Here is a 23,395-nt window from a genome sequence, read left to right as displayed (position 1 = left end):
TATAAGGCTGACAGCTTTTTCAAATGAAGCTGAGAAGGTGTTGCAAACTGAATTAGACTGGATTACATGAGAACCAGAACCGATTTCAAGATGTATCAGAGGATTTGGACTTTCCCTTTGAAAACCGGAGAGCCAGCGGTTAATCAAATCACTTCTGCCTGTATCACCTTAGCACAGGCGGCAGGATCAGGCCAATAAACTGAATTTACAGAGACCCAGGAACTTCAGCTGGTCCGCCTTAAATGTACGGGTTTCTAATTGCCTAGTCTATTAGCATAAGAAAACTCTTAAACATTTCTAGTGGATTCTGGTTTGAAGCAGTGCCACTAGTTATTAATAAGGGACCAACTACATTGTTACATGCTGTTTTTCTACTCATACATGCAGCATGACAAGGGCCTATATTAGAAGAAGAAGAAGAAGAGTTGGTTCTTATATGCCGCTTTTCCCTACCCGAAGGAGGCTCAAAGCGGCTTACAGTCGCCTTCCCATTCCTCTCCCCACAACAGACACCCTGTGGGGTGGGTGAGGCTGAGAGAGCCCTGATATCACTGCCCGGTCAGAACAGTTTTTTATCAGTGCCGTGGCAAGCCCAAGGTCACCCAGCTGGCAGCATGTGGGGGAGCGCAGAATCGAACCTGGCATGCCAGATTACAAGTCCGCACTCCTAACCACTACACCAAACTGGCTCTACATTTTTATGTACCATGTGGTGTTTCCTAAGGCTGAAAAATAAACAGCATTAGATTTTAGTATCCTGTGTTAAAGAAAGAAAAGAAGGGGGTGTCATGGCTCAGTTTCAGTTCATATTCAAGAAGAAGAGTTGGTTCTTATATGCCACTTTTCTCTCCCCGAAGGAGTCTCAAAACATTCACCTTCCCTTTCCTCTCCCACCACAGACAGCCTATGAGGGAGGTGAGGTAGAGAGCCCTGATCTTATTGCTAGGTCAGAACAGCTTTATCAGTGCTGTGGGAGCCCAAGGTCACCCAGCTGGCTGCATGTGGGGGAGCAGGGAATCAAACTCAGCTTGTCAGATTAGAAGTTGGTGCTCCTAAGCATTACTCTACTATAGCAAGCTGGCTCTCTCAAAACAAGGATGGTCCAAGATACAGTTCAGATTTTGGTTTGATGGAGCATGCCAGCATCTAAACTTCTCTGAGAGATGACTGAGAACTGTTCCATTAAGCTGTGATTTTGTAATGGGGGATGGGACTAAGTGCTTACAACAATTATACAAAAACAAGTCAATGCAGGTTAGTAATTAACCTATTTAAAAGGGCTATATCCTCTCACAAAGGAGCCTCAGTCATGCTCCACAGTACATGGAGCAATATTTTCAATTCAGTTGTAAATCAATGGTTGGAAACATCTGTAGATATTAAAGAGGTAGCCACTTAAAATGAGAAGCAGCATTACAGCCAGGGCTAAAGATAGCCTTTGCTCACTGCTCCACTAGCATCTTGTTGACCTCTTTTTCCAAGAAAATAGCTTGACCTTATTTTTTTGCCACTTGAGTACAGTTTTCATCTCCTGCTCTAACTTGAGGTCATTGGTACTGTTTGAGCTCTGAGGTACATATATAGACAATTATGGCAAGAGAGCATCCACAGATTTATTATTTTAATCTTTTTTCTGGAAGAGCTTAAGTGTCACTTCTGTCACAGTTCTCTTACTCAGGAGTGTCTTGGGTTGTGTGAGAGACAACAAGGTATTGTAACAAGGTGCGGGATTTTTACTGTCAACAGAAAGGGCAGATCACTTCATCAGAGACCCCCTGGCCCATTTCAAAACTGGAGATGTTGATTTGTGTATTTTTTCTGGGACCATAAATGCTCTCAGTGCCTCCACACACACACCCTCACACAGCCTAGATTTTTGTACACCAGCAATGTAAGGCAATTATTACACACATTTAAAAGAGCAGTGAGTTTTGCTGTCCTCTGTGCCCTACCCTTTCCCCTTCTATCCAGTAATTTGGCTGTGAATAAAATGTTTGAGTCTTTAGGCTTGTTATGCCAGCCACAATTTACAGCTTTCGAATGATGACATCCTCCCTGCAACAAGAAAAATGGGGCTCTCACAGAGAGTGCAATTTTTTTAAATGGGTTTTCCAGCTGTGATTCAGTGAGGTTGAACACTAAGTGGCAGTACTACAGAAGGAAATTGTTCTGTGTTGTTGAGTCTCAAAGAAAGGCCCTCCTTTTATCTCTTTTCATTAAATAAACAATTGTGAACAGCTCTTTTTTCAATTGCCTTGTATTGGGAGTTAAGTAGTGGTTTTATCATGAGCTTTGAGTAAGATAGATAGGCTTGAACACAGACAGTCATATTTTCCCTGTTCCTTCTGAGTAGGCCTCTCATCCTTATCAAGGACAGAAACTAACAACACCAGGCACAGCCAGGCTTAGGGCAGAGGTGAGCAATGAATGGGGAGATGCCCTAGGTCTTTGAGCCTCAACAGTTTACTCAGAGGTGGAAGTTTCACCAGGAGCAGCTTTCCAAACACTATATGAGAAGTTATACATACCAATGTTCCCTCCTCGCAAACAAGTAAAATCACAAGAGCTCTGTTGTCCTTTGAATAGGGTGGATGAGCAATCCTACATTTTAAAATTTAAGCTCATTCACAGGCTGAATAGACAAGATGTCAAATCTTGCCTTCAAGTGTTCCTCTTCAAATTAATATGGGTATGGTTTCCTGACCCACCTACATCATCAGAGGAGCGGGCTATGGGGAAAGAGATGCAAACAGCCACCCCTTCCACATTTGAAATTGTCAATGGCAGCACAAGAAAAAGACTTGGTTCTTATATGCCACTTTTCTCTCGCCATGCCTCCCCTTTTGCTCTCTCTCCCCTCGCCTTTACTGCAACTAACACATGCACCCAAAAGCTCACACCTTGAATAAATCTTTGTTGGTCTTAAATTGAGAAGGGTTTATATTTTATCACCTGGCGCCATTTGTTGGAAGGGATGTTTTATGGGTTTTATTGTGTTTTAATGTTTTTATTGTTGTGAATCGCCACAAGTCCATGCAAAGAGTAAAAAGGTAAAGGTATCCCCAGTGTGCAAGCACTGAGTCATGCCTGACCCTTGGGGTGACACCCTCTAGCGTTTTCATGGCAGACTCAAAATGGGGTGGTTTGCCAGTGCCTTCCCCAGTCATTACCGTTTACCCCCAGCAAGCAGGGTACTCATTTTACCGACCTCGGAAGGATGGAAGGCTGAGTCAACCTTGAGCCAGCTGCTGGGATTGAACTCCCAACCTCATGGGCAAAGCTTTCAGACGGCTGCCTTACCACTCTGCGCCACAAGAGGCTCTTATGCAAAGAGTGGTGGTATACAAATAATCTTTAAACCGCTCCTGCGGAGCAGATCTTTAAACCGCTCCTGTGGAGCAGATCTTTAAACCGCTCCTGCGGAGCGGATTAAATAATCGGTTAAGGGTGGGCTACTGTGTGAGAAAAGACGCCGGACTACATGGGCCACTGGTCTGATCCAACACATCTTTCTTAAATTCCTACGCCTCAAGGATCCAAATTGCACCTTCTTCATATAGATAGGCATTTAAAACGAAATCCATGAATAATGGTAACCTGATCTGAAAGCAGAATTCCAGGAACTGCTGGATAGTGTTCCTGGCTAACAACATGACTTGAATTTCTAGAAGCACCCCAAGACAGAAAACATGAACAGTCAGGTCCTCTCCTTCAAGCAATGGCATTTTCTGACTATCAGAACTTCAGTATGAGGATTAAGGAAACCTCTCTGCAGACCAAGATATTAACTCACCAAGGAACTCATAAACATGCTGGAGGAGAAAATGACAGAAGTTGCAGGGCAGAAGTTGCAGTTATGAACTACCAGTCTCCGAGATCTATTTGCCAAGACTGAAATGTACTGCTCAACTAGGGTTCCACAGAGATCTGCCAGGACATGCTAATGTATCTCAAGACCTACAGAATCAAAGCTGGGATCTACAGGGTAAAACTTTCTTATTTTCTAGGAACAAACTGTCAATCACAAACACAACCTGGAGCCATACCATTTTTGCTTGGAGGCAAGCATCCAGAAGGAGCGACTGGAGAATCAACATCATGGACTGAAGGATTAAATGTAGTTTATGTTAAAGAGGAACAGCGTTAAGGGTGGGGAAAAGATTTTGAGTTTCCAGACCCTTCTTTAGTTTTATAGGTTTAAAGATGGAAATATTGGATTATTTAAATTTAACATTTCAAATTCCCATTGTTATATTGAGAGCCCAGGCAAAGCAATTCCTATGACATTTACATTTAACAACAATGTTCTTGTAATAGAAATTACTGCTTTGAGACTAAGGACACACGGCACATACACTTGAATTACAAGTGGCAAGAATGTCACAATGACAATATATTTAGACTATGAGAGCAATAATTTGCTTTTCTACTCATGTCACACAGCACTGCCTCTATGTATGGGTTCACTTACAAATATCACATTGGTTTCATTCCTAAGTATTTTTATCAATCCATGAATTAAAGATAGTACGGGTACTTGCTGTATACTATAAGGATAGCTTCTTTGCATACATTAAAACTCAGTTACTAGAAGCATAAATAAGTAATGATTATTGATCTCAAAATGGCAATAACCTAAAAAAAAACGTACAACAAACTAAAAAATGCACTTTTGAAAAAAAAATTAATGTTCAAGGCAAGATGCTAATGGCTATTCTGGGAAAAAAAGAATGCGCATGGTTGTAACACATTGCTCTTTAAATCTTATAAAAAATGGAAGAAACCGAGCAATCAATAGTGCAGCACAAAGCTGCCAAATACTTCATTCAGTTTGGACATCCGGTAATAATTACTAGGTAACATTTTCAAAAGCATCGTACTTTGGTGACTTGTCCCATGATTCAAACACAATTATTAATAGAAAGCAGGTCCCTTTGACTTTAATGTGACTAAGAGAATTGGCATAATACACAAAGAGCTGGCTGCAACCCTACACATGCTAACTTGGAAGTCATGTAGTATGCTCAGGTGGGTAGCCGTGAGGTCTGAAACAGCAGAACTGAGTGCAGTGGCACCTTTATGACAAATGAGGTTTCATTATCAATATAAGCTCTTGTGTGCATGTAGACTTCTTCATATAGTAAAGCATGCATGCACACGAAAACTTATATACCCAGAATAAAACTTGGCTGGTCTTCAAGGTCCCACTGAACTCAAACATGGCTTGTGTAGGATTGCAATCAGTCACTATCTTTATGCCAGGATGAAATGTGGTTCATAGAACAAATCTCTTTGAAGTCAGGTTTATTTATTTATTATTAAATTTGTTACCCACCACTCCCAAGCAGGCTTGTGTCCAGTTAAAATTCCCATTAAAAATACCAATACAGAAACTGACAACCCAGCAACATGGCAGAACCCCCCCCCCCATCCCCAATTCCTACTACTATCTCCAGAGGGAGAAGGCAGGAGATACAAGATACCCAAAAGTTGTAGCTAGGCACCAGGGGGCCCCTTCGATCTCCCCCCCCCCACTGAGTACATATGCTTAGAATTGGGGGTCCCCAAATCTCACCTCATATCTGAAGTCATTGAGGACCAGTTATACCGACCATGTGACCACTACAGGGACTTACAGCGGGATGCCAGTACTACTCAGTGTAGAAGCACCACAGGGGCCCACTTCAGATTGGGACCATGCTGCAGAGGTGAAGGGGTCCAAGGGACATTATTTGCCCAGAGGGGAGCTGCATATGTGAACTTGACTCCTGCATCATTTACAAGTTCCCATAGGAACAAGTGTCAGTGGCAAGTGTGGTAGATGTAACATGTAGCTTAGAACCAAATCAGTCATGTTACTCATACCCACCAATCTAAAGAAAATCATTTCAGTAATCATTATAATAGCACTGTATGTGAAGTGCTTTGAACAAGGAGTTAGAAAAATGTTTCAGCACTGACTTTACTTCAGGACAGTGTGCTTCAAAACTTTATTCACAGCCCAAGTCCTATTGATCTGTAGCTTAAGGCATTATGGAAAAAGGCACATTCTTCACTGGCATTACCTTTGACCAAGCAGTCCTGGTCTCCAAGCACTTACTGCTGTCATGCATAAATTTGGTTCTGTTGAGGTTCCACATCCTTCCCACCTACCTCTTGCTTGTGTCACACTAGGCCATGTAGAGCAGCAGGAGGGTCTCTGATGCGAAATCAGCCTAAAGGGGCTGTTATTCCTGCCTGAGAGGCAGGTGTGACTTCTACCAGTTGTGGGAACCAAAGGGCCAAGGTATCCAAGCCTGTATGCTGCTTCACTAGCAAACAAGTCCAGGCCAAGCTCACTGGACAATTATTACATTTTTTGACATTTTGCATGACTATTATTACCTCTACGGCTCCCTTTCTTCTAGGTAGCTTGGATCAGTACATATGGTTCCCCCTACTCCATTTTATTTTCACAGCAACACAATGAGATAGGTAGGTGAAGCTCAAAGATAGTGACTGGCCCAAGGTTACCCAGCAACCTACCTGACTAAGCAAGGATCTGAGGGCTCTAAACTGATGGTCTAGCCACTACACCACATTGGCTTTCTATATAAAACCAGTTCCAGCTACATGGAGAGGATTCACTTTGAGATGACAGGTCCAAAGGCTGCCTATGTGCTGGGAGCTTGCAGCTCAATGTTCCCAAGCAGTCCTAGCCAAAACATGCTCCTGATATACAAGAGCTGTTAACATATAGAAGCTGCAGTCAAGGGACCCTCTGGAATAGCACCAAATACCACACAAGACGCCATGTCTGAATGTGAACATTTGAGAAGTCCTAGTGTTAAAACAGCCAATCTATGCATGTGCTGGAACTCTTTGGGTCTTGCTAAGAACTGAAATACCAGTCTCTTTATCCCATATGCTGACCATAATAAAGCAGTAGCAAGACAATGAAAATAAAAGCAAGGCTTTTATCATTGTAATGAGTGAAAGAACACACAAGGTAGAAATGTTGCTTTTATTACGTTCTTATCCCTTTCCTCCATGGATTGCACACACAGAGAAGCAGCTTAATAATTCAGGTGTTCACATATATAGTAGGTTTGCATATATACAGTCTATTCAAGTAGACAAAATAGACAAATAACTGTATAGCGCAGGAATCCCAGTTATGGTAACCGGCGTGTTTGAAATTCCAGTAAAGGTTATGTTGCAACAAGTGTATCTTTCCGTTCACTTACTGAGCCTTGCTGGCTAGCGGAGATGCAGAACCCTGAGCTGCAGCCAAGGATTTGCTTCCCGTTTCACTCACTCAAACAGTCCATTTATAACCTCCGGCAGTGTGTCATCCCTACATTCTGCATGGGGCTACTACACAAACACATTCCTTCTTCCACCAGTTAGGAGAGCTTTGGAATCATCCAGGTCAGGAAGCTGCAATTGCATCACAAGAACCACTCTCTTTGTTTTGTGGAGCTTAGCAGACTCAAGTTGGAATCACAGTGTGAGAAGCAACAAGAGTAGCCAAATCCCACCCCCCAAAAGCAGGACAGTGCTGTCACCTGCCCCACATGAACCTGTGTCGTTGCCTCTGGAAGTCCAGAAGGGTGAACACAAGGGCATGTTTGCCCATATTCTTTGTTTCATGTCCCCGGAGGTCTAGAGCAGGGATAGTCAACCTGTGGTCCTCAGATGTTCATGGACTACAATTCCCATGAGCCCCTGCCAGCATGGGAATTGTAGTCCATGGACATCTGGAAGACCACAGGTTGACTACCCCTGCTCTAGAGCACAGAGATTCCATTTAGCTTTGATGGTTAATAAGACCATAACATCCCAATATGTGCTCTTTAAAAACAAACTCTTCTAAGTAGTTAACATCATCTGCTAAAGAGTTCTGTAAGTTAATTGTTGTGTGCCAAATTAATTTCCTGTCTATCTATATTTGGCCATATCCCCATGTCATTCTGTAAGTAGTACTCTTTGCTTATCTGGGTTTTTCAGCATGCAAATATTTTGAAACCTTTTGAAGCAGCAGCCGTTTAGATAAACGGGTGAAAACTGTCTGTACCCAGCCATATTCAAAGAGGTATTTATAAACAAGGGCCAATTGCTACACTCATTGCGTTCTGCAGGGAGTGACTCTTGCTCTCTTTCTGACATGCCTCTGCTGCCATAAGGAAGTTTTTACTGGATCCTGTCTGATATGCACTGTGGAAGAAGAGTCACATAAGCCCACTGAAGTAAGCTTAAAAACGTGGACAAACTGGACAATGACGCCTCCTTGGAAGTGGGCGCCCATCCCAACGTGCAAGCGTCCGGCCCTGCCCAAAGCCCCCGGGGAAAGCCCTTCCTAGGCAAGAAAGTGAGGGGCGACCAGCCGGCCCCCTAACCCTGCCTCTTCCTTTGGCATTTAGCCGTTGTGCATCCGGTTGTAGCCTGTAGAGGGCCGCCTTTCCCGCAAAAAATATCAAGCCCACGCTTCGCATAACCATCTCCGCGCAGTGCGAGAGCAAAGGCTTCGGCGCTAGTTGTCGGGGGATTACAGTCTGCACCCGGCCGCCTCCCTGCCCCGTCCCACACACGTCTGTCTCCGCTCCTCCGCGCCGAGCGCTAGCCCCCTTCCGATACAGACCACGTACAAGGGGGAAAGCCTCTTCCTAACAAAGACCTCCGGCGGCTTCTTCGCCTTCCCTCCTGCCGCTGGGCCGGGGAGACGCCGCCCGCCTTTGGCATCCTTTGGCCATCCGCCTCGCCGAGCAGCAGAGAAAAGTCGACGACGAGTCACGCGCCCTTGGCGAGCTAGGCGACCCGGTTCGGACGGGAGGGCGGCTGGCGGGGCAGAGGGGGCGGACCTGGCAGGAGGCGGAGCGCCCGGCAACCCAGGAGGCGAGCAGGTGTCTGGCGCCTGCTCTGCGGGCACGGCGGGGGGCCGGGCGAAACCGGGGGTCGCCAGGCTGCCCGCCCGCCCGCCCCCTCGGGGCTGCGATCCCAGGTGTACAGTTAGCGGGGAGGAAGCCTCCCTGCATCCCGCGGGACTTGCTTCCGAGGAAAGGAGCCTAATGGGTTGCCTTCCCCCGCGCTCCTTCCTTGTGTCACTTTTCTGCCAGCCAGCCCTGCCCTATTCCCTTCGCCGCGTCCGGAGTGCTGCCGGGGAGGAGGAGGAGGAGGGAAGGGGGTGCTTGGGTGGCTTCTCGCGGGCGCCCGCCGCTGGCGCCGTCAACTTTTCGGCGGCCGAGCCCCTTCGCCGCTCCCTGCCCCTACCTTGCAGTCCACACAAAGTCTGCTCGGCTCCCGTCCGGAGAGTCACATCGTCTCCCGGCCCGTCCGGTCGCCGCTGCCGCCTCCTGCAACTCCAGAAACACAGGAGCGGGCGGGCGGGCGGCTCGGATGTCTCATCAAAGCTTTATGAAGGGTGGGAGGGCAGCGGAGTTGTCGGGAGCTTCTGATCTCTTTCGCTCCCCCCCTCCCACCCGCTCCCCGGGCCTGGCGTAGGAGCCGCTCGCACGAGCCGGGATATGCCCCCCTCCCCCGTCTCTCGTGTTTGGCTTCTCGCTCAGGAATTATTTAGAGCTGCGTTTGGGCTTCGATTGGTCAAGTCGCTTCCGAACAGGGACGCCAGGACTGGGTCACCCGGTTTAAAGGAACCGCACCCCCACCCCACCGCCAAAGGCAGTTTCTTCTTTTCTTCTCCTGCAAACTTTTTGTTCCGGCCCCGGATAGGCTCAATCTCTCAAACATCCTTAGACCCTTCCTGACCGAGAAGACCCAGACAGATGACCATATAGTTCCCCCCATCACCTTTGCCTTATCCCCCCCCCCCACGCTCTCTCCAAAACGACCGTGAAGAAATCGAACCAGTAAAAATGACAGGGCGTTCCAACTACATTCCGGCGACTCCGGGGAACTTCGCCTGGCATTCTAGGTCGCCCCCCGCCCCCCATTTGCGCTACAATCGGGAGGGAAAGAGGTAAGGGGGCGGGATACTGAGAAAAGACATTCAATAGGGCTACTCCAGAGTAAGCAGTCAGGGATTGCAGATCCGTGTTTCTCAGATGAAAAAAGGATCGTTTTCCGAGAAAGGATTGGGGGGGGGGGGTGTCAGAAAAGATGAAACCGGAACGAGGAGAATGAACGCACTTGCGGGAGGTGGAGAGGCGAAAGTTTCTTTTCCAACGCGCCGGGGACGAGCTTCGGAGCCTGCCCCTGAAACGCTAGAAATCTCTTAAAAGCTCGAGAATATTAGTTTACTTGTTAGTGCATTAAACAAACCAGATCCATTTAAATATAGCTCCCTCACTGACCTCTCCAGCGTCTGCCTATTAAGAATGCAATCAAGATAATAACGCGCATTGCTTATTCATGAAGCGGCGGGGTAGCGTTTCCACTGGGCGCTTTCGCAGCGGACGCGCCGCGGCCGAGCGCGCCCAAGCCAGCCCGCCCGCCCGGCAGCCGACGTGCTCGCCCCAGCAGGCACAGCCCGGCAGCCCGAAAGCCCCAACTCACCGAGCGTCCGGGGAAGCGCCGCCTGGCCACCGTCAGCCCCGAGCGCGCCGCATGCGAGGTCGGGAGGGACGGCACGCCCACCCCAGGGGCCTCCGGACTCCTCCGGGCTGTCGGGGGCGGGGGGCGCTTTCAAACGAAAAGCCCCCCCGCCACTCTCGCGTCCTAGAGCCGGCTTGCAAAAACCGTCCTCGCCCTTGATTTGTGTCGCAGATCGATTAAAGTCGTGCTAGTGGAGATGGCAGGGCGGAGGTCAGCCTGGCATCCCCCTGGCCGAGTGGCGCCGTGGGCTCTTGGTGGGGCCCCAGAGGTTGCATGCCAGCGCGCCAGGGTTAGGCGACGCCTGCGCGAACTCTTTCGAGCGCCGTGAATGGAGCGGGGACGGGAATCCACACGAGTGCTACGCGCTACACTCTTGACGCGCCTGTCATATGATACCCCGCCTGCCTCTCACGGAGACACCACTGCCTGGATGGCGAGGAATCACAATCCCGTACACGCGAACGACGCCTCCCCGCCTCGCCACCCCCACCTCCTCTCTTATTAGCCAGCAGCCGGAGGTTGCCGCCCCTTGCACGTGTTTCCCATGTTCTCGCTTCAATCCTTTCGGTTTCTCCCTAAACACCGCGCGAGGGTTTCGCTCTTTTCTCAGAGGCGCTTGGAAGGTGTAGACCGGCTGAAGGGTCGGGGGATTTTTAGAGGGAGGGCTTCTTTCCTGCCATCAAGGCCTGAACCTGATTCCTGAGATTTTTTCCCCCCTGAGGTTGTACTTTTAGCTTCCATTTTGGGTTAGCTGACTGGAAATTGTGCTGAACTCATTCTGGCCTTGCAATAATTTCAAATGCGGGAAAGGAAGCCAATTTAAATCCCGTTAGAACACAATTTGGGGGGGGGGGATTCTAAAGCCCCCAGGATACAAGGAGGCAGGCTTCATTCATGATTTTTCCTAGACCAAATCACATTCTTAAGGAGAACAAGAACAAAAACTTTTCAGTTTCTCTTCCTCCTTGGTCAATGCTTTCAAAGGAATCAAATCAAAAATATAGATGCTCAGAGAATACTGTGCTCCAGTTGCACCAAGGAAGTGCTTGAGAAAGTGCCAGTTTTAAGAGGCAGGGCACTGGGGATGAGGGGGTTGTTTTTATCAGATGCATGGCAGGAAGAAGTCCAACAGGTGCAGTGTTGCAGAATGATTTGCTTGTACAGCTGGTTAAAGGCATAGGAAACATGCCAGAGGATGAGGGAGGGTTAGGAATCATGCTGAACTTTGCACACAGCTGTTCCATTAGAGCTGGTAGCCAGCCTTCCCGGGTGAGTGATTTTGACCACTCTCTCAGGAGGAAATGGTGCTCTGTACTTGCTGAAATAATTCCCATAATTACTTTTGCTACATGAGTTTTAGGACTGGAGCCTGACTCAGTGCAAGCCTTTCTGAGACCACATTATTTGTTACTCTCCCCAGGAGTGCCCGTGTGGGAAATGCCATCAGCACCAAATAAAGTGAAATGTCAGTGCAAGGATTTTCCTGGTAAACTCTTGACATCTGGGCGCTTCTGAACTTCCTGCTTAAAGGATCAGATCTGGGATCCATGCATCCTTCCAGTCACAGAAAAGTATGAAGACATCACCCTTGCTGAAGCTAATCAGGCAATCTATGCCAGCCTACATGGGAGGCCTCCTTGGAATCTATGAGTTCCATGACAGAAAAAAGATAGGGGCATGCAGAAGTAATACACAAATATTAATAAGTAATCACAATGATTACTTAAGATACATTACATGACATTACATGAACGAGCCAGGGAAAGCCCAGGTTGTAGGAAAAGACCAGCACTAGCAGTGCTGCAAATCTCTGGCAAATGTATTAGAACATGCAGTGGTCAGCTACATCAGCCAGATGTGAGCTGACCACTAGGATAGTTTCAGCACAAAACGATGGAAATGCTTTCAAAATAGGCTTCAGTTGGGGTTTTCAAAAAATCATGTATGCATGAAAATGATGCTGATACAAACTGAAAGGCAGCCATTCATGTTGCTGATGGTTGCTTGGACATACACTGAACTGTAGACTTAAAAAAAACACCATAGCAGTTATTCATGATTTAATGATATGATTTGTCACTGATTAAAGAGTTAACACCTTGTCAATCAGAGTGGTAGAACAGCAAGGGGAGGGGGGACAGGACAGTAGAACTCCATCAGGCTGTATCACAATGCACATGCACAAAAAAGCAGCTTGCAATGTTCTACACTCTTCAGAAGGAATATAGCAAAGACCTGCTGGACAGCCATTACCTGGTCAACAAATTAACGGTCCATTGAAAACCTGGCTGCCTGGTTGCAGTGAACAAAGAGTCTGCAAGCCAAATTCATGGGCATTTGAGCCTCTTTACATGACTCAAGGCACTGGGAAGGCACGTGCATCCCCTTATATCTCATTCACATTCTCCTTTACAGAGGATAGAAATCATGGGCAATGGGTATGTTTGTGGTTTTCACTCAGATGTTATCGCCCATACAAAGTGTAGGGCACACGTGGTCCTGAGGTCATTTCACACACATGCAGCATGGTCCATCAGAATCTGAACTGCCCATAAACTGGGGTTACATACCTGGAGATCTCATGGAATTATAATTTGATCTTCAGATTACAGAGATCAATTTCCCTGAAGAAAATGGAGTGTGGACTGTATAGCATTCCATCCCTGCTGAGCTCTTTTACCTCACCAGGTTCTAGAGTCCCCAATCTCCAGGAGTGTCCAAATCCAGAGCTGGCAGCTCTGGCATAAACCCATGGCAGAAGATATGATTTATTTATAAACATTTACAAACCATGAGGAAAATAAATGTAATTAAAAGCTGTTCCCTATAAGACTGCTCTCTCTCTCTCTCTCTCTCTCTCTCTCTCTCTCTCTCTCTCTCTCTCTCTCTCTCTCTCTCTCTCTCTCTCTCTCTCTCTCTCTCTCTCTCTCTCTCTCTCTCTCTCTCTCTCTCTCTCTCTCTCTCTCTCTCTCTCTCTCTCTCTCTCTCTCTCTCTCTCTCTCTGTGTGTGTGTGTGTAGTGGGATCACTTAGGTCTTTGCTGAATCCGGTTCCTCCTGCAGACCTCCAAATTTTCTCCATTCTGTTCCAGGGTGGTGGTTGTTGTCTTTGGTCCCCCCAAGAGCCACATTTTTGGGATCCTTTAGGGATACACCAGAGGAGGGCAACAATTTCCTATTCTGCTGATCAAAGTAATTTCTCTCAGCAGAGAAATACTGCAGGATCAAAGTCTACATGAAACTCTTTCCAGTACTGGCAATATTGTGGATTCTGTGCACATTTCACTGTTTGTTTGGTGCTAATTTGTGATAACCACTTGTAGTTTATGGCTTCAGGACATGCAGCAAACCAGAGGTGTGAATTTGGACATAGGTGGCAAAAAAGTTCCAGCAGTATCAACACAGTATTAACACAATTGCATATCTTGAAACAGCTGCCAGTGTGGTCCTGAAGGTATTCCTCAAAAAAGGATGAGAATTCACAGGTAGCTGAATTTGGGGGGGTCAATGACAGGAAGATGGATTCATCTTTGCTTATAGTGGTAAGGTTGCAATTTTGTAATTAAATGTATATTGATTAAAGATGGATGATACAATATCTGCTAGAAAAGATTTTAGTACAATGCTTCTAAAGATTACCTGTGGAAGTGAAACGATACTCCTTCCTAATCTTCAACTCTGTGCTAATGGGCAAGGATGCAAAAAAAGCTAGAGATAGATTAACTAATCAGTTAAACACATGCCAGTCAACGGGAGGGGAGTGTTCACATCTTGATTTTATAAAACCAAGGAAGTCCAGGTTTGCTACGCAAAGACAGGCAATGACAAGCCACCTCTGAGTGTCTCTTGCCTTGAAAACCTTATGGGGTCGCCATAAATCAGCTGTAACTAATACCACTTTCCTCCACCACCAGAGGTTAATGACTACTACTGATAGGAGAGTCCTCGGACGGACTATCAAAGGTTAATAGGAGAGTCCTCTGTGATGAACTTTCAAGGGTTAATGCCTCCCAGAAACTGAGAATCTTTGAGTGACAGGCTGTTCAAACAAAATTCTGTGGAGAGCATCAGTTAAGTAATGACAGTTGTGATCTGACAGTTCAAGAAGGAACAGTTTAGCACCAATTGAGAACTGGGAGGAAAGGTAAAAAAGAGTGAGGGGATCATGAATGAACCCAGTTTAAGATGAAAAGGAACAGAGTTTATAGTGAAGAGAAGTCATCCCTGCCCTCAAAGGTTGTTAATTCTAAAAAGATAAGTGATCACTAGTCTGAATAGAGAGAAGGATTTTGGAACTTTATATTACATTCCTAAACTGGAATTGTCAGTAAAGCAGAAATTGAATAGAAAGCCTCTCTTTTCAAAGTTTCAAAGACTTATGGAAATTTTTTTAAAAAACAGTCTTGGGAACTCTCAACCTAGCCTCCTCCCCCCCCCCCCCCGGCAACCCCTCCCTGGACCATCCCTGTTGGGAGATTGCTGAAGCATAACTACCAGCTCAGCACAATAGTTTCAAATCTTGAAGCAAATGCAATAAATGTCTGAGTGCAGGACAAAGATGTGGGGCAAAGTCCATTACTGGGTTGTTGTCATTCAGTGACAACATGGAGACCAATTCCTACTTAACTCAAAGAGGACTTTTGAGTGGGGGACATTTTCTGGGTGAATCACATCAGAGGTATAACTACAAATCTAATAATACAGTTGATACAAAAAAGAAGTGGAATCTGGGATTGAAGGATTTCATTGGATGCTAGTAACAAAATAAAGAGGTGCTGCATTGTGAAGAAGACCAACTCATCAGCTTAGTTCAGTGCTATCTGGTTCGACTGGCAGCTCCTCCCTGGGGTATGAAGCCAGGATCTTTCTTAGCTTGTTAGCTGTAGTTTAGGGACTGTGCGTGGGTATGGGGGGAGGGAGGAAACATCAGGGGCTGAATAAGTGCCTTATGCATGCACAGCAGGAGATTTTGCTGTTGAGAATTGGGTCTTTTCTTATCATTATGCGATGCAGGAAATCTTTTGATATTCTTAGCAATCTATGAGAAAGCCAAGACTTCATTAGTTACACACTTTCCTGTTAAAAGAGCCATATTTAACCTACATATAAACAGACTATAAGAATTTCTCTCTCTTTTTTTAAAGTAGACAAACTGAAACTTTTTCTCACTATCATTGCACCATCTGTTTGATTAATGTTATCTGATCGCAGCCTGATTTTCTGAGAAGAAAAGGTCAAGGGGGGGAAATTATCTTGGATTTCTTTTGCTTGTCAGGAAATTTAAATTAATCCTGATTATACAGACCAGAGTAATGTAAATTAATTTAGGGTTTGGACACAAGAGTATTTATCTGTTAATGTTTTTAATTGGTTGAGGTCAGTTCTAATATTACTACAAGCATTTTATATTTAATTATTATGTTTACACATGTCTCCTAGTTACCTACATTCACATATTCAAAGCCAAAGTTTGCTCAAAATCTAAGAGCTCACGTCCTGTGTATGGAGGAAGCAAAAATGGATATTCAGCACAAAATGCAGGTCTGGTATAGAATTTTTGTCCTCTCTGCTCCCTTGAATGACAATGTGTTAGTGAGCTTTCACCCTGGGCTTGCAACAGGCTGTCATATTTGAGAAGTAGCACCTGAGTACCTGGACTTCAAAAACAACTGTATGATGGTTCAATAAAACATATCATTCACCTATTTGGTGTTCCTCAGAGGTGACATTCACAGCATTGCCAGTGAAAATAGCCTTGGATTGAATAATACAACAGCCTGAACATAAACTTCAGAAATGATAAAGGCTTTCCCTGGGATCCAGCTGCGAGGTTCTGATGCAATCATTGGGCTCTGCCATGAGTGAGTGCATCCTAATTTGCTCCTTTTCTGCGGCTGTCTGCAAACACATCCCTATAAGACTTGTAGAACCATTCTGTCCACCAAAGTAAATAAGAAGACCTTGTTTGACTGGATCTTTGTGCAGATTCTAAAGTATCCAGACCAGAAGTATCCAGCAAAACCAGAGTCCTTTCAAAGGTATTTCATGCTAGAGCATATGCCCATGAGTAGATCTTCCTACTTACAGCAGGCAACTCCTGCCTGCTGTATCAACTGGCAAGCTGACATATCCAGGCTGGTTCTGCATTTACTTTTCCCCCCCATTGTCGATCTTGCTGAATTCAGATCAATCTGAACCTAGGTCTTCCACCTTTGTTTTTCCAAAATTGAAATAGACATTGCGTTCTGCATTTAATTACTTTTTCAAATTCGGTGTCACTGGAGATAAAAAGCCCAGTGCAGATTCAGCCCTACTCAGCAACAGGCAAAGAAGTGCTTGAGATAGTTAGGTCAAGTCTAGAAATCTCTATTACCAAGCAGATCTATCTAAAGGCCCTATTTGATCTTGACATGGTGGACTGACATGCTTCATTGCAAACCATTCCTGATCACGGAGTAAATAGACAACTGTTGCACAAAGACCAGCACTAGAATGAGCTGGGTGTGGCAATCTATCTCCCCTGCACACATTCATTGTCAGTTATCCAAGAGGTAGATGAAGTAACTGTATACAAGTGAAGGAGTTGGCTCCTTGCTCCTTGCACTCCTATTGTACGGGGTAAATTTCTACCTTTCCCTTGCTATTAGTGGTTTGAGACACTGGCAGCAGCATCCTGGGTGTGCATGTGCTCACTGCTGCACATTGCCCTGTTCCTGCCCTATTAGCTCTCTAGCCCAGTCAGGTGCTTGGTCTATGTGAGGTTCAAGGGCCAGATGCTTGGGTGAAAACTTTTTGGTTGCAGTCTGAGATCTTTAAAGGAAACAAAGATCTTCATGTACTACCATACTACTCTATGTTCTAGGACCAAAATCAGAGGAACTTAGTCTTAGAATATTAGGAGGAATGTTACTAGAATTAATATAAAAGAAACAAAACCAAAACTAAGTTGTGCAAGTCATTGGGTTTATCTTGACATTCCTTTCTTGGAATGGACACAAGCCAAGCTCAAACTTAGAAATAGGGGCTGGTGGACATATATTTCATCCCATTTACCCCATTTTCTGCTCCTTGACTTGCATACCTTTCGAAGAATGTGTTAAAACCTTTCAACTTTTCTGCCCCAGCTGGAAGGTTCCCTACCACCACCCATCCCAGAATTAGATTTGAGTTTTCACACATTCACATGTGCCACTTTCAACTTTTTATTTATAATTATAAATAACTAATTAATTATAATTATAACAAGACTCACCTTTGTCAATTTTTGTGATCCTAACTCAGGATATACAGTCAGCAATCTATCTTGGTCATTCCTGGCAGATGGGCCAATGTTCAACTTCATCCTGCCTATTTTTCTCCATAAAACAAAACCATCTTGTCTCAGTCTAGAATCAATGGAGTTATTGGTTTGTTTCTAGGAAAGACAGCAACTTATCTGGAGACATCCCAATGTGGTTTAAGCACTGGTTTAAATAAATGGATCTTCTCTGACCAATTGAGCAAAAATTTCCTTGAGCCCAAAAATGGGCTTATTCTTGAGGATGGTGGCTCTAGGTTTTCAAAATGCAAAGCCTACCTTTTACAAACACATTAATTTCAGCAAAATACATGCAGCCATTGTGTTGGACCATTTGGTCCTTATTTTTCATTAAGGGTTTCTACAGATCTGTATTCTACTGAGACAGTAGAATTTAAACAATATTTCCCGGTCATCTACACAAGTATTTTTCTGTGTCTTTCTACTATCAGATTAATTTCCCCCCTAAAATATACATCATAAGGTACATTCCTACAGCCACTCCCATTTTAATATCTACATTAATATCTACATTAGTATCTATGTTCTAGTTTATGCAGACACCATCATAGTAATCTCCTTGCAAATTCCAAGTGTTATTTAAACCTTTGCTTTCTAAAGAAGAGAAAAGCATACCACATGCACTCTGTAGACGGGCATAATCACTGGATTAATTGCTTCCCTGAAGCCTCTTTTCTGCTGTCTTTCCGTACTCATGCATCTTATTTTCTTTCCAGGAAGTTGTTACCAATTGCATCTTCCCGTTTTCACAGAAACTGAATTCTAAATGTGTGTATTAGAGTGTGCATATCAAATAAGGTCAAACATTTTATGTAATCAGGAAATTGGGAGCCATGCCATGTAACCTATCTGGCCAAAGTGAAGCTGAATACCCAATACAATGTTCATTGCACAGCAGTGAGAAAAGATATTGAAAACAGACCAAGTCGAATCACTTCTTGTTTTTGCAATGACCTCCTTCTGCTTTTTATTAAAAAAGAGAAACCTTGAGAAACCTTTTGTTAAGTCCTGTCTCTTAATACTAGAAATCTTACTTCTGTCAACCTGCAGGTTTCTGACAAATCAGCAGGCAATGCCCACCCACCATCAGCATATCTTTGCTGCCTTGTTGGCTGGAAACTTGACTTTGAAGTGGCATTATCGGGATTTTGCACTTGATATTCTCATTTGTATCTTTTCCTGCCTCCATCCGCAATTGCTCCATTCTGTACAACAGGGCAAGCATTCAAAGATACCAGCATCACAAAAATGCAAGATAAGAGAGGACACAATGTCTTAATCCCAAATTAAAAGTAAAATTAAAATTCAGAAGAAGAGCAGCATGCACAAACTACCAAACTCCAAGAAAACCTTGAGAATAAGGTTTAACTTGTTGGTGAAACTCTGGCTCTGGTGATGTTAGAGATCCGCTCAGCTTCTTCTGTAATGGCAGAGTTATACCCCGTGTCTCTGCACTCTTGACTCAGAGGAACTGGGAATTAATTTCACTGGTGTTACTGGATTACTCTCATGTGCTCTGGCAGGCATTAAAAAGTTAGTGTCTCAGCAGAGAGCAAAGTATCTGGGTATCTGGTGTCCAGTATCCCGGACTTAAGTATATTTCTGCCATTCTCTTCATGATTTTCTCAGCTAACAACATGAGAGAGTTCAATTGCATATCTTCATGGTGGCAGCAAAGGAGAAGGACCCTACAAAGTAACAGGATGGAAGATCAAAACACAGCTGGAGATGCAACCACAGATGGAGAAAGTTGCTCTGTGAACATGAGCCACAACCAGATAGTCTGGCCAGACGGAGATGTATTTCTGTGATTAGTCCTGCCATTGGATCTCTACGATTGAGCAAGTTCAAGAAACTCATCCTGCAGTGTGAAGAAAAAGGAGCTGGGAATAAGCAGCCTTTGCCACACAAACAGTTACTGACCATGCAAAGGAAGGATTCTTGATATTTTTTCTGGGCTGTTTGCTGTATTTGGAGTTCCCTTGCACAATATCACACATGCACAGTGGCCACCTCCATCTCCTTACTGTCCTTTCTCCCCATTCAAACTGATTTTTCCAGTAAACTTTAATCCTAAATACCAGATTGAAAGTTTGGGGGTTCCTTGGGCAAAATGCCCACAATGGCTTCCACCCCCTGATGGGATCCAACATCTTGCTTGCACACTCAGTTGCTCTCTTTACTGGGTCCAATCCTTATTGCTATCCATTTGCATTCAAAGTTAGTGAATGCCCTTTAGCTCTAATGACATGCAGTAGTTTCCTATGTATTGTGTCCCACTTGCTTCCACTATCATAGTTCTCTTATAAACCATTATTTTCCACATGGCACAGACTTATATAACCAGTGCTCCTGAACAAGCTCCATTGAAATGAATGAGAGAGTAGTCACATTCTTTTTCACATCCCTGTAGGGCATAAATAAGAGCCATTCCGCACAGCGTTAACGTTGCTGAAGTTTTACCAATGTGGAATGCTATTTTTTTAACATTACGCATGACATCGTACACAATCTGCAACACTCCTGCAACACTCCTGCAAAAATCGCTTCGTTGTAGCGCTTTTCAGGGAATCCACAATGCAGGTTGTTCTCAAGAGTCTAGAGGTTTTTTTTAGGGGAAATCCACAAAAGTGGATTCTTGAGAACAACCTGCAACACATCTGAAAAAGACATGTGCATTCTCAATATAGTGGTAGCAAGCATGTCCCTCCCTATGCTCTCATACCCGAGCTTCCGGCGTTGTGATCGCCATTTCCCTCTCCCTAAACCGGCAAAAGCAAAGAATAAGCGATGCTTCTTTGGCTGAAATCCCTCCACAAGCAATTGTCTGTAAAGTTTCCAAGCACAATATAGCCCCCTGTTCGACACTGCCCGTAATTTCGGCCAGAAATTGCACCGGGAGATTTTTTTTTAACTTTGAGCGTGTAAACGATTAAGCACCAGCTGCACCACCAGCGAAAAAGGACTTTCTGATACATCAAATGAACAAATGTGTGTTGCTATAAGTGTTTTTGGAGCGGGAAGGAAGCGCGGAAAAATATTGCCACCTTTGTTGTTATTTCAGCGAGACTGGAAACTAGAACAGCGCTAGTGGGAGAGCCTTTTTTCGATAGAAACAGCTGTGTGCGTTACCGAGACCTGCCGCTATTGATTGCAGCACTTTTCAACAGCGCACAGATTTAGCAACATTGCCTGTTGTGCCGAATGGCCCTAAGAATATTCCTTCAAGGAACATGCCCTGAACTTTTGAACTTGTTCTTCACAGGGGAAAGACTTATTGTGGAAGACATTGGGGTTATATGATCAAGCATGGAAAAAGGCCAGTAGTGCAAAGTAGTAACATTATTTTATTACTCAGGTTTTAAAAAACAAAACCCTAAAAAAGTTCCTGGTACATTTTGCCAAAACAAAAACAAAAAAAGAGAGGCTTCTTTAGGGGAATCTGTTTGTCTTCCAACAAGTCATAAAAGAGAGTAGTTTTTAAAGAAATCGACTAATAATGGTACCTATTTTGAACCCTTGGCCTTGTTTTTCCATACTTAGTGACCCAAGTGGCTCTTTATATTCTTGTTAAATGATCAAGCAACATGGATGACCTCAATGGAAGCTGCTTCACTACTAGCAGCTAATGGTGGATTTGCCCCACAGAGCCAGCCAATTTACAGATTAATGGGCCACACAATATTTAGCCTAGATTCCAAAGTCAGGGGCGAAGAGGGCTGGCATTTGATGTTTTTCAAATGGGTGTGGGGTGACCAGCAGGATCTGGATAGGCATTTGACTTTAGATTCACTGTCTCAGGCATTCAGTGAAATGAATGACAGCACACAAGACATTTTAATAAGGAACCCCTTGGCCAGATACATATGTAATTCAATATACATCAAGTTTCTGACCACAAAGCCATATGAAGTGACTGAATAGAGCAGTGTGGTTTGGATTCGTTTCCAGTAGGGTATTTCATTTTTAGCAACACATCGATACACTGTTAAGTACCAAAATAGTTCTATCATTCTATTCAGGGCTTCCTCAAGTCTTTTATTTATTCAGTGCATTACAATAGTTTTGTCAGACTGTTGTTCAGCTAAGGAATAGTATGGACTCCAGGCCCCATTACAGGATGTATATAGGGCACAGATGATGGAAAACTGATAGAAGCTTCGTACACACACGCATCCTGGGAAAAATTGCTGCAGGCAGGCAGCCAACCAAGAACCGTCTGCTTAGCTCTCTGTCTGTCAGACGTGAATATTGTCTGTACCATTAGTACTACTAGCTGGAGGGGTCATTTTTGGCAGTTCAAGCCAGGACTTCATTATGACAAACAGACATTTTGGGGGGGTTTGTCAGATCCCCCTGGCCACTGGTGGGGAATGGGGAGGTATTCAGGATGAGAAACTCCTGTAGATTTGAGAATGGAGCCTAGGGAGGACAGGGACCTGAATTGGGTACAATGCAATGCCATTTGAGTTCACTTTTCCTCCAGGGAACCTGGAGATGAGCTGTAATTCCAGGGATTCTCCAGGTCCCACCTGAGGGCTGTCATTCCTAGTCCTGGGTGTAAACTGCACGGAGCTTTTATTCCAATCCCAGGTCGATTCAGTCCCTGCCCTCTACACAGAATGCAATTTCCGTTTGGATTTTGGGCAATTTAAATTTTCCTTCTGCAGCAAGAAGGATTGATCCAGAGTGACCCTACCTTTATTGTGCGATATCTTAGAGTGCTTTTAATGCTCAATATCCGGATTGGGAAACCAAGCTCCATGGTAGAGAACCTCTGATAGGCCACACCTGGTCATGTGACAAACTTGCCTTAAAGGAGAAGCCCCTAATTTCTCTCAACTTCTGTCAGTCCTGGATTTTTCCTCCCTCCTCTGCCTTTTTCGATCTTCTCCCCCACCCCTCCAAGAAAAGAAAGAGGCTCCCTGCCTGGCTCCTCTCCCCAACCTTCAAGAAAAGGAAGAAAGAGTCTTGGCTCCCCCCCCCCCTTCTGAACTACCCTAACCACGTGCAGAAGACTTTCCTGTTTCAATGGGGAGGGGGGGAGAGGAAGACACGACTTCAAAGCAATCTGAATTCAACAGGAATGGAATAAAGAAAATAAGTGCAGATTCTGCCCTGGTCCAGGCAATCCGGTGATATCACGGAACAAGATGAATTATGTCTATAGAGCTCCAAAATGTGCTGGATCCTGCAGGATATATTTATTTCATTTGCACTTTTCCTTTCTCCCCAAAGTGACATACATTGTTTGCCTCCCTTCCATTTTATCTTCCAAGCCAACCTGTGAGCTAGGTTAGACTGAGAGTTTGTGACTGGCTCAAAGTCACCCTGTGAGCTCCCTTAACAGAACAGGAATTCAAACCAGGGATTCCTTGTCCAGCTTCCATTTAATAATCTGCACAATAATTTCTGGTACATCCTCAAATTTTTGAGACACTCAAATCTTGTTTTTTCCTCCTTTGATTTATTAATTTCAGTTATGTTTCAGGTCTTGTTAGGTAACTAACACCCCCACTGCACAAAGGTGAAGTCTAAAGAAGGCTTCT

At 44.7% G+C, this 23,395-nt stretch overlaps 1 protein-coding gene across 4 annotated transcripts in view; it reads right to left on the bottom strand.

Moving 5' to 3' along the window:
• BDNF (brain derived neurotrophic factor) overlaps positions 1-23,395 on the bottom strand; it is a 76,790-nt gene that overhangs the window by 30,728 nt on the left and 22,667 nt on the right. The window contains exon 1 of one of the 4 annotated variants that reach the window (XM_077321976.1): positions 10,492-10,992. The exons of 2 other annotated variants lie outside the window; for them this stretch is intronic. The gene's annotated coding sequence lies outside the window, so the exon portion shown is untranslated. Of the gene's footprint in view, positions 1-9,249; positions 9,434-10,491; positions 10,993-23,395 lie in introns of those variants that run through there. One more of the 4 variants, XM_077321977.1, reaches the window with a different exon arrangement.

The sequence above is a fragment of the Paroedura picta genome, chromosome 2 (assembly GCF_049243985.1).
Source record: "Paroedura picta isolate Pp20150507F chromosome 2, Ppicta_v3.0, whole genome shotgun sequence".
In the NCBI taxonomy this organism is placed as follows: domain Eukaryota; kingdom Metazoa; phylum Chordata; class Lepidosauria; order Squamata; family Gekkonidae; genus Paroedura; species Paroedura picta.
This window is presented reverse-complemented; position numbering and strand designations above follow the sequence as displayed.